General features: G+C 47.5%; 1 protein-coding gene and 1 long non-coding RNA gene across 2 annotated transcripts in view; both read right to left on the bottom strand.

Moving 5' to 3' along the window:
- The window catches only part of NKPD1 (NTPase KAP family P-loop domain containing 1), a 55,488-nt gene extending 51,083 nt beyond the window's left edge, over positions 1-4,405 (bottom strand). Inside the window, exons 1-2 of the mRNA XM_083515842.1 lie at positions 4,391-4,405; positions 966-1,094 (exon numbers count right to left, since the gene is read on the bottom strand). The gene's annotated coding sequence lies outside the window, so the exon portion shown is untranslated. The remainder of the gene's footprint in view (positions 1-965; positions 1,095-4,390) is intronic.
- Positions 4,406-4,580: 175 nt separating this feature from the next.
- LOC310712758 overlaps positions 4,581-13,701 on the bottom strand; it is a 22,080-nt gene continuing 12,959 nt past the window's right edge. Inside the window, exons 2-4 of the long non-coding RNA XR_014528990.1 lie at positions 9,894-9,986; positions 7,268-7,326; positions 4,581-4,628 (exon numbers count right to left, since the gene is read on the bottom strand). This is a non-coding gene — a long non-coding RNA (uncharacterized lncRNA). The remainder of the gene's footprint in view (positions 4,629-7,267; positions 7,327-9,893; positions 9,987-13,701) is intronic.

The raw sequence follows: 13,701 nt of genomic DNA, 5'->3' as shown, positions 1-13,701 counted from the left end.
CACCCTTCTGAGTAATACCCCTCCCCACCTTCTCACTATATAGAAGGATCTGGCAACTTCTGTTTCAGTGTATCTGAAGAAGTGTGCATGCACACGAAAGCTCATACCAAGAACTAACTTAGTTGGTCTTTAAGGTGCTACTGGAAGGAACTTTTTTATTTTGACTATGGCAGACCAACACGGATACCTGTCTGTAACTCTCCTATTTGTGAGCTTCAGCTACCCGCATTCAGACTCATGCTGGATGTAGTATTACAGAGCTTCCAGGCCTTTGTACTCTTGAGATTTGGCTGCCTTTTAACTCAGGGATGGGGAAACCTGTGGCCTTCCAGATATTGGGGGACAGCCACTCCCACCTTCCCTGGCTGTTGGCCATGCTGTCTGGGACTGGTGGGAGTTGGGTCCAAAAGCATCTGATGTTCACAGGCATACCCTCCAACACTTTGAAGCCAAAATCCAGGACGCCAGATTCAACTTTTTTATCGCAACAGTTTGGGGTGCTGTGATCTCATGCAATTTCACTTTTTTTTCCGGGTGGAAATTGAGCGAGGTCACAGCAAGCAAAACGGCCACCATTCTCTTATGATTAAAAAAAATTAGGATGTTCCTTTCTTCCGGGACACTTGTGGGGTATACATAGGTCCCTCATCACTGCCTCAGTTAATATGAATTAGGGTGTAATCCTAAAGATATATACCTGGATATAAGCTCCATTGAACTCAATGCTGCTTGCTTCTGAGTACACACATGGAAGACTGTACTGTAAATCCAATTAAGTAAAACACAGCTCATTAGATTGTTTCCTTTAGGGCAAGTCTGCAATTCATCTTTTAAAATTGACTTAGGAGTTCAAACATCAGACACACCCACTTGATGGATCCTTCAATGGAAACATAAATCATGCTAATAAAATTCCAAACAGTTCTTATAATCTGAGAATCATCCATTGTTTTTATGCAAATTACCTTTCCTGAGGCTTGTCACTGCATCGCAATTGCTTGCAGATTTGGCCCAGTCGGATTTGAATATTGTTACATGCTCTCCCCACTTTCCTGAGATGTGAGATCTTATGAGAAAACACTACTTGGGTTTGGCTTCTGATGGAGGAGAGACAAGTGGAGATGGATGCTGTTTTTGTAATATTTGATTCATTTAGAAATCTACAGTAGCGACTGCTACAATGAATGAGAGAGCCTCGTCTGGCTGGAGAAGTAGGGGAGAGCTTAAGGAGGATTTGAATAGGGTGGCCAGGTGACAAAGAAATGAGGGCATGTTCACTAGTCATGTAGAAGAGAGAATTCCAGCAGGTATATAATAATAATAATAATAATAATAATAATAATAATAATAATAATAATTTATTATTTGTACCCCGCCCATCTGGCTGGGTTTCCCCAGCCACTCTGGGCGGCTTCCACAGAAACCAAAAAACACTAAAATATCATACATTAAAAGCTTCCCTATATAGTGCATGACGAGCTGCACTGGATGAAATTATGCGACAATTAAAGGTGCAGGAGCCCCATCCATATCACTATTAAAGGTACAGGAGCCCTGTTCCAGTTTTTGGCATCTGTCCACTCTAGCTTTGACTGTTTGGCCAGCAAAGGAGAATGCTTTACAGGTGACTGGGAGAACTGATCCTGATGGATACTAGCACGGCTTGCTTACTTGCAAATTAACAATCCAGTACAGTGGTACCTCGGGTTAAGTACTTAATTCATTCCGGAGGTCCGTTCTTAACCTGAAACTGTTCTTAACCTGAAGCACCACTTTAGCTAATGGGGCCTCCTGCTGCTGCCAGAGCACAATTTCTGTTCTCATCCTGAAGCAAAGTTCTTAACCCGAGGTACTATTTCTGGGTTAGAGGAGTCTGTGACCTGAAGCGTATGTAACCTGAAGCGTATGTAACCTGAGGTACCACTGTACAACCGCATTTAACTTGTGCATTTTCAAATTACCTAGTTGGAGGCTGGTGGGTTGAAATCAAACAATTTAAATGCTGGAAGGTGGGGAGCTTAAAAGCTCTTTTGGCACAGGGTTTTCCCAGTGCGGAAGGAGCTTTTAAGCTCTCTGCCTTGCTTGCCAGACTCTGGGATGCTCTTGCAGGAACTTGCATGACCCTGCAAGATCTCGTGGGAGCATTCCCGAACCTTAAAAACAAAGCAGAAACCTTAAAAAACTCTCTTTCTTGTTTGCGGAGTGGTGGTGGTGGGGGGGGGGTAGGGGTGCAAGGCCCTCTTAGCACACCAACTCTGGAAAAATAAGGCTGCTTGCTTGGGAGGGGGGCTGTCATTACACCAATCAGGCCATTGTTCTGTCTAGCATAGTATTGTGTGCTCTGATTGGCATGACTGTCCCAGGTAGACTTTCCAACCCTCGTTACAGAGATCTATCAGGTGGAGTTGTCAGGAATTGAAACGTCTGAGTTCGAAACATAGGTTTTACGACAGTGGTGGGGAACATTCAGCCCCCTCAAGGCAAATTAAGTCCGGCAGGTATCCTAATTAGGCTCACAAGGCAGTTCTCCCCAAACCGTGCCAGCCTGCCCACATACCTGCCATTACCAGGTATGTGTGACACCAGGTGTGGGGCAGGTGAAGACACAACTGCAAAGCAGGTGGCTCTGCTGTTATAATCTGGTTCTGAAGCATGGGAAGAGAAACGTAAAGGGAAACATTTCTTTTGCTCTTGAAGTTTGATAACAAACCATGAGGTTTGCAGCACCTGCCGCCTATCAGCTGCACTTGTTGATTTCAAACTCCAAGGGCAAAGGAAGGGTTTTTCAAGCCGGTCTGCAAAGGAAAACACCAGGGCAACATCCAGTGACTGACAGGTAGGGAGCCCCGCCTCCTGCCAAATTGACCCACAGCTGTTGGGCGATATGTCGCTGGACCCAGTTCCTTATCTCTGCTTTACGAATAAGCTGTGTGTGCTCCACTCAGGAGATTAGAGTGTGTTGCAAGTGCAGTGACTGAGGTGTGTCCAGTCAGAGATGAGGATGTGTGTGGAGTGTATTTTATGCAGGTGATTCAGACTGTTTCACCTGCATATATTATATAATCAGGGCCACCTGCTGTGCATAGGACTTCACAATAAGGAAGTGCATACCCTCAAGGATTTCTCCAATGCAAATAGGAATGTCCTAAGGAAAAGCAGGACATTCCGGCATCAAACCAGAAATCGGGACAAGCTTCTCTAAATCAGGGACATGCCTGGAAAATAGGGGCACTTGAGAGGATCAGGAAGTACTGATGTTCACTTTGTGTTTGCTTGATGTAATTTATAGGAAAGCTTCCCTGATCAAAGGAATTCAAGCACCCAGAAATATTTCCTCCTACTAGACTAGACATTACATAGGAGATGTATTCATCAAACTCCAGTCTTATTGCCTTTTTTTAAAAAAATAACTGAATAACAACCTTGGCGTTTGCAGCATAGGTTGGAGGGACTGCTTAGCAATTTTCCTTTCTGGCATTTTTTTCACTCAGAACCTGCTGCCTCACATTTTAAAGATACAGAATAAACCTTATCTCACCACCACTGCTGAGAGAAAAGTAGTGTAGGAAAGAATCATTGTGCATGAACAAATGGTGGAAATGGTTAAGCAGCCCCTCACCTTTTATTTTCACTGCTCCTGAATGCAGCCTCTGAGGTTACTATTCATAAAATGAATTTTCAGAACAGATTCGTGTGCCTCCAAGTGTAATGGCTAGTTGATTCACTCAAGGAGCTTCCAGAGTGTCACTGTTTTTTTGGTGGTATTCAATCACATCCTGGTGAACTCAGGCTACACAACTAAAGCTGATAAATGGGGCTCTTCCAAAAGATTGGACTTTTTCTGATAAGAAAAGTCATTGGAAAATGGCACTGGAAAGCGTGAGACAATGCTTGGTGCGACATCGTCTAACCTCCCCGCAAACAAGTCAGCATAAATGCTTCTGAAATAGCTGGCGTCATCTAATCTCCCCACAAAGAGTAAACAGGAGTGTGTACACAGGACACCAGAGAGGACTGGACACTGTAGCGTGCCCTTGAGTGGCACAATCTCATACTTTGTGCTTGACTTGTTGTGGCACACTTGCCACAGAGTTTGGCCACCACCGAGCATAGGGCTTGTTCAACGGCAGGTTTCCTGATGGATTCTCATGTGACCTGCTCTGGCCTGTGAAATTAAAAATGGTTTTTTGTTGTGTGTTTAATTGTCTTGTAGTACATCCTTGACTTGGCTGGTGCTCAGTAGTGGCGCTAGTGCACAGACTAAATCACTGCTTGACCTTCTCATGACCCTGTCAGTTCAAATCCTGCTTTGAGCTCCCGTCCTGTTAATTGACGAAAACGGCAGATGAGGGACTAGTGTAGCCGACGATTCATGATTGGAATAAAATACTCACTTAATTAGAAATATTTGTCGATTTCTTAATCGCGAAGCTCTCTGAGCAGCTGTGTATCTGAAGAAGTGTGCATGCACACGAAAGCTCATACCAAGAACTAACTTAGTTGGTCTTTAAGGTGCTACTGGAAGGAATTTTTTTATTTTGACTATGGCAGACCAACACGGCTACCTATCTACTCTCTGAGCAGCGTACATGATGGAATTGTTCACAGAACACGGCTAATATCCATGGCTGTTAAAAGAAACAAACCCAAATAAACATAAACTATTAATAAAACACAGATAAAATGAGTAGAACTTCTAATAAAACAAAACAAATATAGATACCGTAACTGAATTTTATGTGTGGGCAGGCTTGCTGAAAAAAACAAAACGGTTTTCCGCAGTCGTCTAAAGTTATAGAGTAAAGGCACCTGCCTAAGGCAAGGAGTTCAAAAAAGGCTAACAGATGCAACAAACTCTGTTACAGAATGATGAAATGCATACCTTGACTAAACTAATGAAAACACGTGACAAAGGGAAAGGGGAAGTGTTTCCAGGGAGAAAAGGCATGGCAAGGATTGCAGACAAAGCTAGTCATGGAAATGTTTTGTCGCTTCTTGGCTCCGAGTAGGAGTGTGACAAATATCTTATTAATGCTAATCATGCGTAGTCCTGACAATGCTTTGTTTATTTAGCAAAAACGATATCCTGCCTTTCAGAGAGAGAGAAATCCTCTTAAGACAACAAACAAATATATATAAACTAAGGATGCCTCCAGACTATCACTATTTTGCAGGAGGGAATCAAGCCTCGGCCTCGGTCCAGTATACCTGAAGGAGTGTCTCCACCCCCATCATTCTGCCCGGACACTGAGGTCCAGCTCTGAGGGCCTTCTGGCAGTTCCCTCATTGCGAGAAGCAAAGCTACAGGGAACCAGGCAGAGGGCCTTCTCAGTAGTGGCACCCACCCTGTGGAACACCCTCCCACCAGATGTCAAAGAGAACAACAACTACCAGACTTTTAGAAGACATCTGAAGGCAGCCCTCTTTAGGGAAGCTTTTAATGTTTGATGTATCACGGTATTTTAATATTCTTTTGGAAGCCGCCCAGAGTGGCTGGGGAAACCCAGCCAGATGGGCGGGGTATAAATAATAAATTATTATTATTATTATTATTATTATTATTATTATTATTATTATTATTATTATTATATTGGAAATTTAGGTTTGCAAAATTAAAAAGGATTGAAGTGCTCTGTCAATCTAGGGCAATGGAAGAACTTTATGTTATTATTTATTAAATTTATATACAGTGGTACCTTGGTTTATGAACTTAATCCATTCCGGAAGTCCGTTCTTAAACAAAGCATTTTAAAACCAAGGCGTGGTTTCCCATAGCAGTGGGGGACTCAATTTACAAATGGAACACACTCAACAGGAAGCGAAACATGTTCTTATTCCAAGGCAAAGTTCCCAAACCGAAACACCTACTTCCGGGTTTGCAGCGTTCTTAATCCAAGTTGTTCATTAACTAAGCTGTTCTTAAACCAAGGTACCACTGTACTGCCCTTCACCTGGAGATCACAGGGCTGTTCACAATGCAAGTGCCTGGTTGAACAGAAACGTTTTTGCCGGCGCCTAAAGATGTATAATGAAGGTGCCAGGCACACATCCCTTGGTAAAGCATTCCACAATCGAGGAGCCACCACAGAAAAGGCCCCTTCTTGTGCTGCCACCCTCTGCACCTCTCTGAATGGGGCACACCAAGAAGGGGCTCAGATGATGATCTCATGGTCCAGGTTGGATCATATGGAGAGAGGTGGTCCTTAAGGAATTGCAGTCCTGAGCCGTTTAAGGCTTTATAGGTCAAAACAAGCACTTTGAATTGTGCCCGGAAACTATCTGGCAGCCAGTGCTGTCAGGCCAGGATCGGTGTCATATGCCCAAACTATCTTGTCCTGGTAAACCACCGGGCCCACTCCTTCAGAGAGAGTGTAACCCCCTCAAGAGCTGGCAACCTTTCTTCCATCCGGTCTCGGGAACCACCCGCTAAGAGTGCCTCAGTTTTATCTGGACTGAGCTTCAGTTTGTTGGCTCTCATCCAGTCCATTACTGGGGCAAGACATCAATCCAATACTGCCCCACCTGTGGATTTAAAGGAGAAGTAGAGCTGTGTGTCATCACCGTATTGCTGACAACATACTCTGGATAACCCCACTCAGCAATTTCATGTAGATGTTGAACAGTATAGGAGATAAAATTGAACGCTGAGGAACCCCACATTGAAGGACCCAAGAGCACTTCTGAAGCGTCACCCTCTTGGAATGGCCATCCAAGTAGGACCAGAACCACCGCAAAGCTCACCCCCAACTCAGACAGCTGCTCCAGAGGGTACCATGGTCGATGGTATCAAAAGCTGCTGAGAGGTTGAAGAAAATTAACAGCGGCACATTTCCTCTGTCTCTCTCCCAAAAGAGCTCATCATACCGGCTGACCAAAGCAGTTTCTGTGCCGAAACCCCAATTGAAATGGATCTAGAAAATCTGTTTCCTCCAAGAGTCCCTAGTCCACGACTACCTGCTCAAGAACCTTGCCCAGGAAGGGGAGATTGGCTGGTAGTTACTTAATTTCCAAATCCAGGGAGAGTTTCTTGAGGAGTGGTTTTGCCACAGGCTCCTTCAAGCGGGTAGGGACCCCCCCTCTTGCAAGGCAATATTGAACACCTCCCTGGTTCAGCCAGCTGTCCCCTCCCTGCTAATTTGTATCAGCCAAGAGGGGCAAGGGTCCAGAATACAAGTAGTGGCCCTGACAGCTTGTCCACATCCTTGAGCTTTACTAGCTAAAACTCGCCCAACACAACAGGAATGGACACCCCTTGAGATTCATCTACTGTTAATAGCGGAGTCAAGATCCCGGACACAAGCTTCATTCAGCTGGTCCACAGCATACCTGTAAAAAAAATGCAATTAATAATCATGCACCATATAGTACAGCAGTTGCTACAACAGGCCGAGAAGTCATTTAGTGATCTGCTAAGATGCTTAGTGGATGCGGGTAGCGCTGTGGGTTAAACCATAGAGCCTAGGACTTGCTGATCAGAAGGTCGCCGGTTCGAATCCCCGCGACCGGGTGAGCTCCCGTTGCTCGGTCCCTGCTCCTGCCAACCTAGCAGTTCAAAAGCACGTCAAAGTAGATAAATAGGTACCGCTCTGGCGGGAAGGTAAACAGTGTTTCCGTGTGCTGCTCTGGTTTGCCTGAAGCGGCTTAGTCATGCTGACCACATGACCCGGAAGCTGTATGCTGGCTCCTTTGGCCAATAAAGCAAGATGAGCGCTGCAACCCCCAGAGTCGGTCATGACTGGACCCAATGGTCGGGGTCCCCCTTTAAGATGCTTAGCAACTTTAAAGTGGTTTATGAGGGGGGGGGGAGTTTGGGAATCACTGTGTTTAAAAAAGATAAAGGAATCACCACATCAGAGCAAAATAGATAGACAGCAACAGTTTTATATTTTTTAAAAAGTCACAGCACTATTGTGCATGCTTCTTTCATGTGGCAAAGGCTTATTAACTGGTTCCCTACCTCACTAGACTGGAATATGTACATTGTTAATTAATATGGGTGGTATGAGTTGAAAACACAAATTTAAGCCGCTCCAGCCTACCACAACTGCTTTGTGTTTCTTCCCAAGAGATGTTGGCCCAGGAAAAGTGATTGCTTTAACCCACATGGTGACACTCTGCATATCATTGTGATGATGCTCTCACAGGCCCGCCAGTTCAGAATAAAAACAAACCTATCTGCTTGGAATTCAAAGGAAGTCAAAGCACCAGTGGAATCCTTAAGGGGGTGGAGAACTGGAGAGGAACTGCATCCCTAAGATGTAAACAACAAACAGCCTTACGGTGTTGCAAAGACTAACCTGGATGGATTGTGGCATGGTAAGGAGATCCTCTCACCGTTTCATCCTACTCATGCTGTAAGATGTGGAGAGAAAGCTCTCCTTTGCATTCCACCGTGTGGGGCAGTCTCAGTATGTGATGAAGCAAGAAAGAGCCCTCTCTGTAGTGGTGCTTTGCTGACACTTTCCATCATTTTGGTGCCAAGTTTTATTTATTTATTCATTTATTTATTGCATGTACAGTGGTACCTCGGGTTACATACGCCTCAGGTTACAGACTCCGCTAACCCAGAAACAGTACCTCGGGTTAAGAACTTTGCTTCAGGATGAGAACAGAAATTGTGCTCTGGTGGCATGGCAGCAGCAGGAGGCCCCGTTAGCTAAAGTGGTGCTTCAGGTTAAGAACAGTTTCAGGTTAAGAACAGACCTCAAGAATGAATTAAGTACTTAACCTGAGGTACCACTGTGTATCCCACCTTTTTTCTCTAAGGAACTCAAGGTGGCGAACACTGGTCCTCCCCATCCTCGTTTAATCCCCAGAACAACCCTGTGAGGTGGGTTAGGCTGAGAGGCAGTGAGCGGCCCAAAGGTCATCCAGTTAGGTTCATGACCAAGGCGGGGGGGGGGGGGGATTCAAAGTTGGAGCAGTCTCCAACTACTACTCCACACTGGCTCTTATAAGTAAGAGATTTACTTATTTGCAAAGGCATTTTCATTGTATTATGTGTGTGTGTTCTTATTGTTTAAACTGGTTTTCAGTGGTTTATACAGTGGTACCTTGGGTTACATACGCTTCAGGTTACATACACTTCAGGCTACAGACTCTGCTAACCCAGAAATAGTACCTCGAGTTAAGAACTTTGCTTCAGGATGAGAACAGAAATCGTGCTCCAGCGGTGCGGGGGCAGCAGCAGGAGGCCCCATAAGCTAAAGTGGTGCTTCAGGTGAAGAACAATTTCAGGTTAAGAACAGACCTCTGGAACGAATTAAATACTTAACCGGAGGTACCACTGTATTTTTGTTTCATGTGACTGCATTCTGTATTTTGCACCCCATCCTGGCATCCACTTAGGACGGGCTATTAATATTCCTCATAAGTAAATAAGTCATTGAATAAAACTGTTAAGTCACTGAGGTGCCACAAGGAACCTTGACGAATGGAGTTGCCTCTCTGGAATTCATCCCAAAAGTAGTTTGTGACAGAGATTTAGTCGCTCATCTATGAACATAAGCCACTTACACTTCTAGCAGTCAGCCCAAGTCATCGTGAGTGCTTCTAATGCTGAAACCAGTACTTTTTCCTAGGCAATCAGAATATGATAAATATTTATGGCAAACACTTGTTTCAGTGCCATGACTGTTAAAGCGGTACTGTATTAGTGTTTTACATTTATAGTGTGGATGTGATCAAAGCCAGCTTCTGGGTACAGGCAGCAGATGGTTTGGATGAGGAAAGATCTTGGACTGCCCAGATAACCAGCAGAAAAGGAGGAGTCTGGCCCCTAATGAGTATTTCCTGTGCACAGAGTAAGATCTGCTCAGTCACCCACTGCCAAATGATTATTGCCAGGTAGGCTGTCATTAACTATAGCATAGTCAGGCTGCGGACACACTAACCTGTTTGGAGCACAAAAATATAGTTCATCTCAATCCGGAACTGTTCATGCTCATCTTCAACATGCTGCTTTCAATCAAAATTGATTCTAGGTCCTGCCGTACACAAGGGTGGGGTGTGATTAGCTGAAACACATTATAAACCCCTCCCCTTGCGATAGGATTATCCGCTCCTCTTCCTCCCTGCACATGGCCCAGGTGAATGATGGAGGAAGCGGTGACTGCAATCTTGGTTATTAGTCCACCCACAACGGAATTAGGCAGGTGTGGTTACACCCCCCTCCACAATTGCTGGAGCCATCTACAAACGGACACAATTTCCTACTTTACAATTGTATGGTTATATGGCACTGCACGGTAATGCAGAACCAACCTGCTTTATTTTCGGATTGAAACCATTCTCAATAAGTGGTTTTTAGCAGGCAAGGAGAAATGCAACGCATCTAGATTGTGTGTGGACTACAGTGGTGCCTCACAAGACGAAAATAATCCGTTCCGCGAGTCTCTTCGTCTAGCGGTTTTTTCGTCTTGCGAAGCAACCCTATTAGCAGATTAGCGGATTAGTGCTATTAGCGGTTTAGTGGCTATTAAAGGCTTAGCGGCTTAGCGGCTAAAAGGCTATTAGCGGCTTAGAAAAAGGGGGGGAGCGAAAAAAATCGCAAGACTCGCAAGACGTTTTTGTCTTGCGAAGCAAGCCCATAGGGAAATTCGTCTTGCGAAGCACATCGAAAAACGGAAAACCCTTTCGTCTAGCGGGTTTTTCATCTTGCGAGGCATTCGTCTTGCGGGGCACCACTGTATGTAGAAAAAGCAACTAATTACAGCAGAACAGAATGTTTGCAAAACTAACTTATTTGTCATGCTACTAAGAAAGTAGACCTTTGGCCACCATAGCGAAGCCCATTGCCCTGCTGGACATCAGTAAAAAAAGCTCTATAGCACAGGCTTCCATCTTGAAAAGTCAATAGCTATGGCATTTCAGAACATTTCCATCTTGGTCAGCAAACAGTTGTTGCAGTTTGGATCGGGGAATGAAGTGGACCGGACCAAGAGAGAAAAAGATTTAGAGGATCCCCAGTGTGCCAGTGAGAAAGCAAATTGGATTGTGGAGTTTTGTCTTGAAGCAGCTGCAGAGACTGATCCACAACCGGGGTGACTCCAAAACGATTAAACCTGTGATTTTTCCTGAAGTAGCTGCTTAATCTGCAGGAAAGGAGAACTCTGTGAAAATCCCAAGATGAAAACAACATAGGCCGCTGCCTAATGTGTGTGTGTGTGGGGGGGGGGAGGGTTGTGTTTGTATTTTTTTGTGGAGAGGCTGTTTACTTTTGCTACAGAGATTTTTCCTGCAAGATTTAGCAGTGGTTTAAAAATGCTGTTGATCTGTGCTTTTGGCAGGTTGTTAAGTGATGAGAACTGTTTAATGGTTTTAAGAACATGGTGTGTGTGTGTGTGTGTGTGTGTGTGTGTGTGTGTGTTTGAAAGCCACCTTGTGCTGCAGTCGCCCAAGGGAAAAATAAATGATTGTGATGATTGTTTGGGTAACTGTGTGTTTGTTTGAAAGCCATGTGTGTGCTACAAGGGCACTGTTAAGGAAAAAATCTAGGTGTGAGGCTGCTCAGTCACCCAGCCCATCGGGCAGAGCCCACGGGTCCCTGCGGAATAAAGGAAGGATTCCAGCCACCAACCGGAGCAAATAGCTGTAGACCAAAGTTTATTGCGCAATAGGTTCAAAGAGCAAATTTGAACCCCGAGGATGGGGTGACAAAGACATTTAAAACTTTCCCACCATATCCCAGAATACAGTTCGTACAGCATCATTGCTACATTACTTTGGCTGCCCAGGAGGACTCCCCTGAGTGAGTGTTTGAGGGCCCTGCTCCTTCCTGCCACTTACCATCTGGCCTGGGGCGGGGCCTGGGGCCTCATAAGGACTGTGTGCTGCTTGCGGCCTGCTGCCCAGGAGGACTCCCTGAGTGAGTGCTTGAGGACCCTGCTCTTGCCACTTACCATCTGGCCTGGGGCGGGGCCTGGGGCCTCATAAGGACTGTGTGCTGCTTGCGGCCTGCTGCCCAGGAAGACTCCCTGAGTGAGTGCTTGAGGGCCCTGCTCCTTCCTGCCACTTACCATCTGGCCTGGGGCGGGGCCTGAAGCCTCATAAGGACTGTGTGCTGCTTGCGGCCTGCTGCCCAGGAGGACGCCCTGAGTGAGTGCTTGAGGACCCTGCTCTTGCCACTTACCATCTGGCCTGGGGCGGGGCCTGGGGCCTCATAAGGACTGTGTGCTGCTTGCGGCCTGCTGCCCAGGAAGACTCCCTGAGTGAGTGCTTGAGGGCCCTGCTCCTTCCTGCCACTTACCATCTGGCCTGGGGCGGGGCCTGAAGCCTCATAAGGACTGCGTGCTGCTTGCGGCCTGCTGCCCAGGAGGACTCCCTGAGTGAGTGCTTGAGGGCCCTGCTCTTGCCACTTACCATCTGGCCTGGGGCGGGGCCTGGGGCCTCATAAGGACTGTGTGCTGCTTGCGGCCTGCTGCCCAGGAAGACTCCCTGAGTGAGTGCTTGAGGGCCCTGCTCCTTCCTGCCACTTACCATCTGGCCTGGGGCGGGGCCTGAAGCCTCATAAGGACTGCGTGCTGCTTGCGGCCTGCTGCCCAGGAGGACTCCCTGAGTGAGTGCTTGAGGGCCCTGTTCTTGCCATTTACCATCTGGCCTGGGGCGGGGGCCTGAAGCCTCATAAGGACTGCGTGCTGCTTGCGGCCTGCTGCCCAGGAGGACTCCCTGAGTGAGTGCCTGAGGGCCCTGCTCCTTCCTGCCACTTACCATCTGGCCTGGGGCGGGGCCTGAAGCCTCATAAGGACTGCGTGCTGCTTGCGGCCTGCTGCCCAGGAGGACTCCCCTGAGTGAGTGCCTGAGGGCCCTGCTCCTTCCTGCCACTTACCATCTGGCCTGGGGCGGGGCCGGAAGCCTCATAAGGATTGCGTGCTGCTTGCGGCCTGCTGCCCAGGAAGACTCCCTGAGTGAGTGCTTTAGGGCCCTGTTCTTGCCACTTACCATCTGGCCTGGGGTGGGGCCTGAAGCCTCATAAGGACTGTGTGCTGCTTGCGGCCTGCTGCCCAGGAAGACTCCCTGAGTGAGTGCTTGAGGGCCCTGCTCTTGCCACTTACCATCTGGCCTGGGGCGGGGCCTGGGGCCTCATAAGGACTGTGTGCTGCTTGCGGCCTGCTGCCCAGGAAGACTCCCTGAGTGAGTGCTTGAGGGCCCTGTTCTTGCCATTTACCATCTGGCCTGGGGCGGGCCTTAAGCCTCATAAGGACTGCATGCTGCTTGCGGCCTGCTGCCCAGGAGGACTCCCCTGAGTGAGTGCCTGAGGGCCCTGCTCCTTCCTGCCACTTACCATCTGGCCTGGGGCGGGGCCTGGGGCCTCATAAGGACTGCGTGCTGCTTGCGGCCTGCTGCCCAGGAGGACTCCCCTGAGTGAGTGCCTGAGGGCCCTGCTCCTTCCTGCCACTTACCATCTGGCCTGGGGCGGGGCCTGAAGCCTCATAAGGACTGCGTGCTGCTTGCGGCCTGCTGCCCAGGAGGACTCCCCTGAGTGAGTGCCTGAGGGCCCTGCTCCTTCCTGCCACTTACCATCTGGCCTGGGGCGGGGCCTGAAGCCTCATAAGGACTGTGTGCTGCTTGCGGCCTGCTGCCCAGCAAGACTCCCTGAGTGAGTGCCTGAGGGCCCTGCTCCTTCCTGCCACTTACCATCTGGCCCAGGGCAGGGCCTGACAGGCCTCACTAGGACAGTTGTTATTGCCGGAGAGGCACAGA

This window comes from Podarcis liolepis, assembly GCF_965112155.1.
Source record: "Podarcis liolepis genome assembly, chromosome: 7".
Taxonomy (NCBI): domain Eukaryota; kingdom Metazoa; phylum Chordata; class Lepidosauria; order Squamata; family Lacertidae; genus Podarcis; species Podarcis liolepis.
The sequence above is the reverse complement of the archived record's forward strand: the minus strand, read 5'-3'. Positions and strand labels throughout refer to the sequence as shown.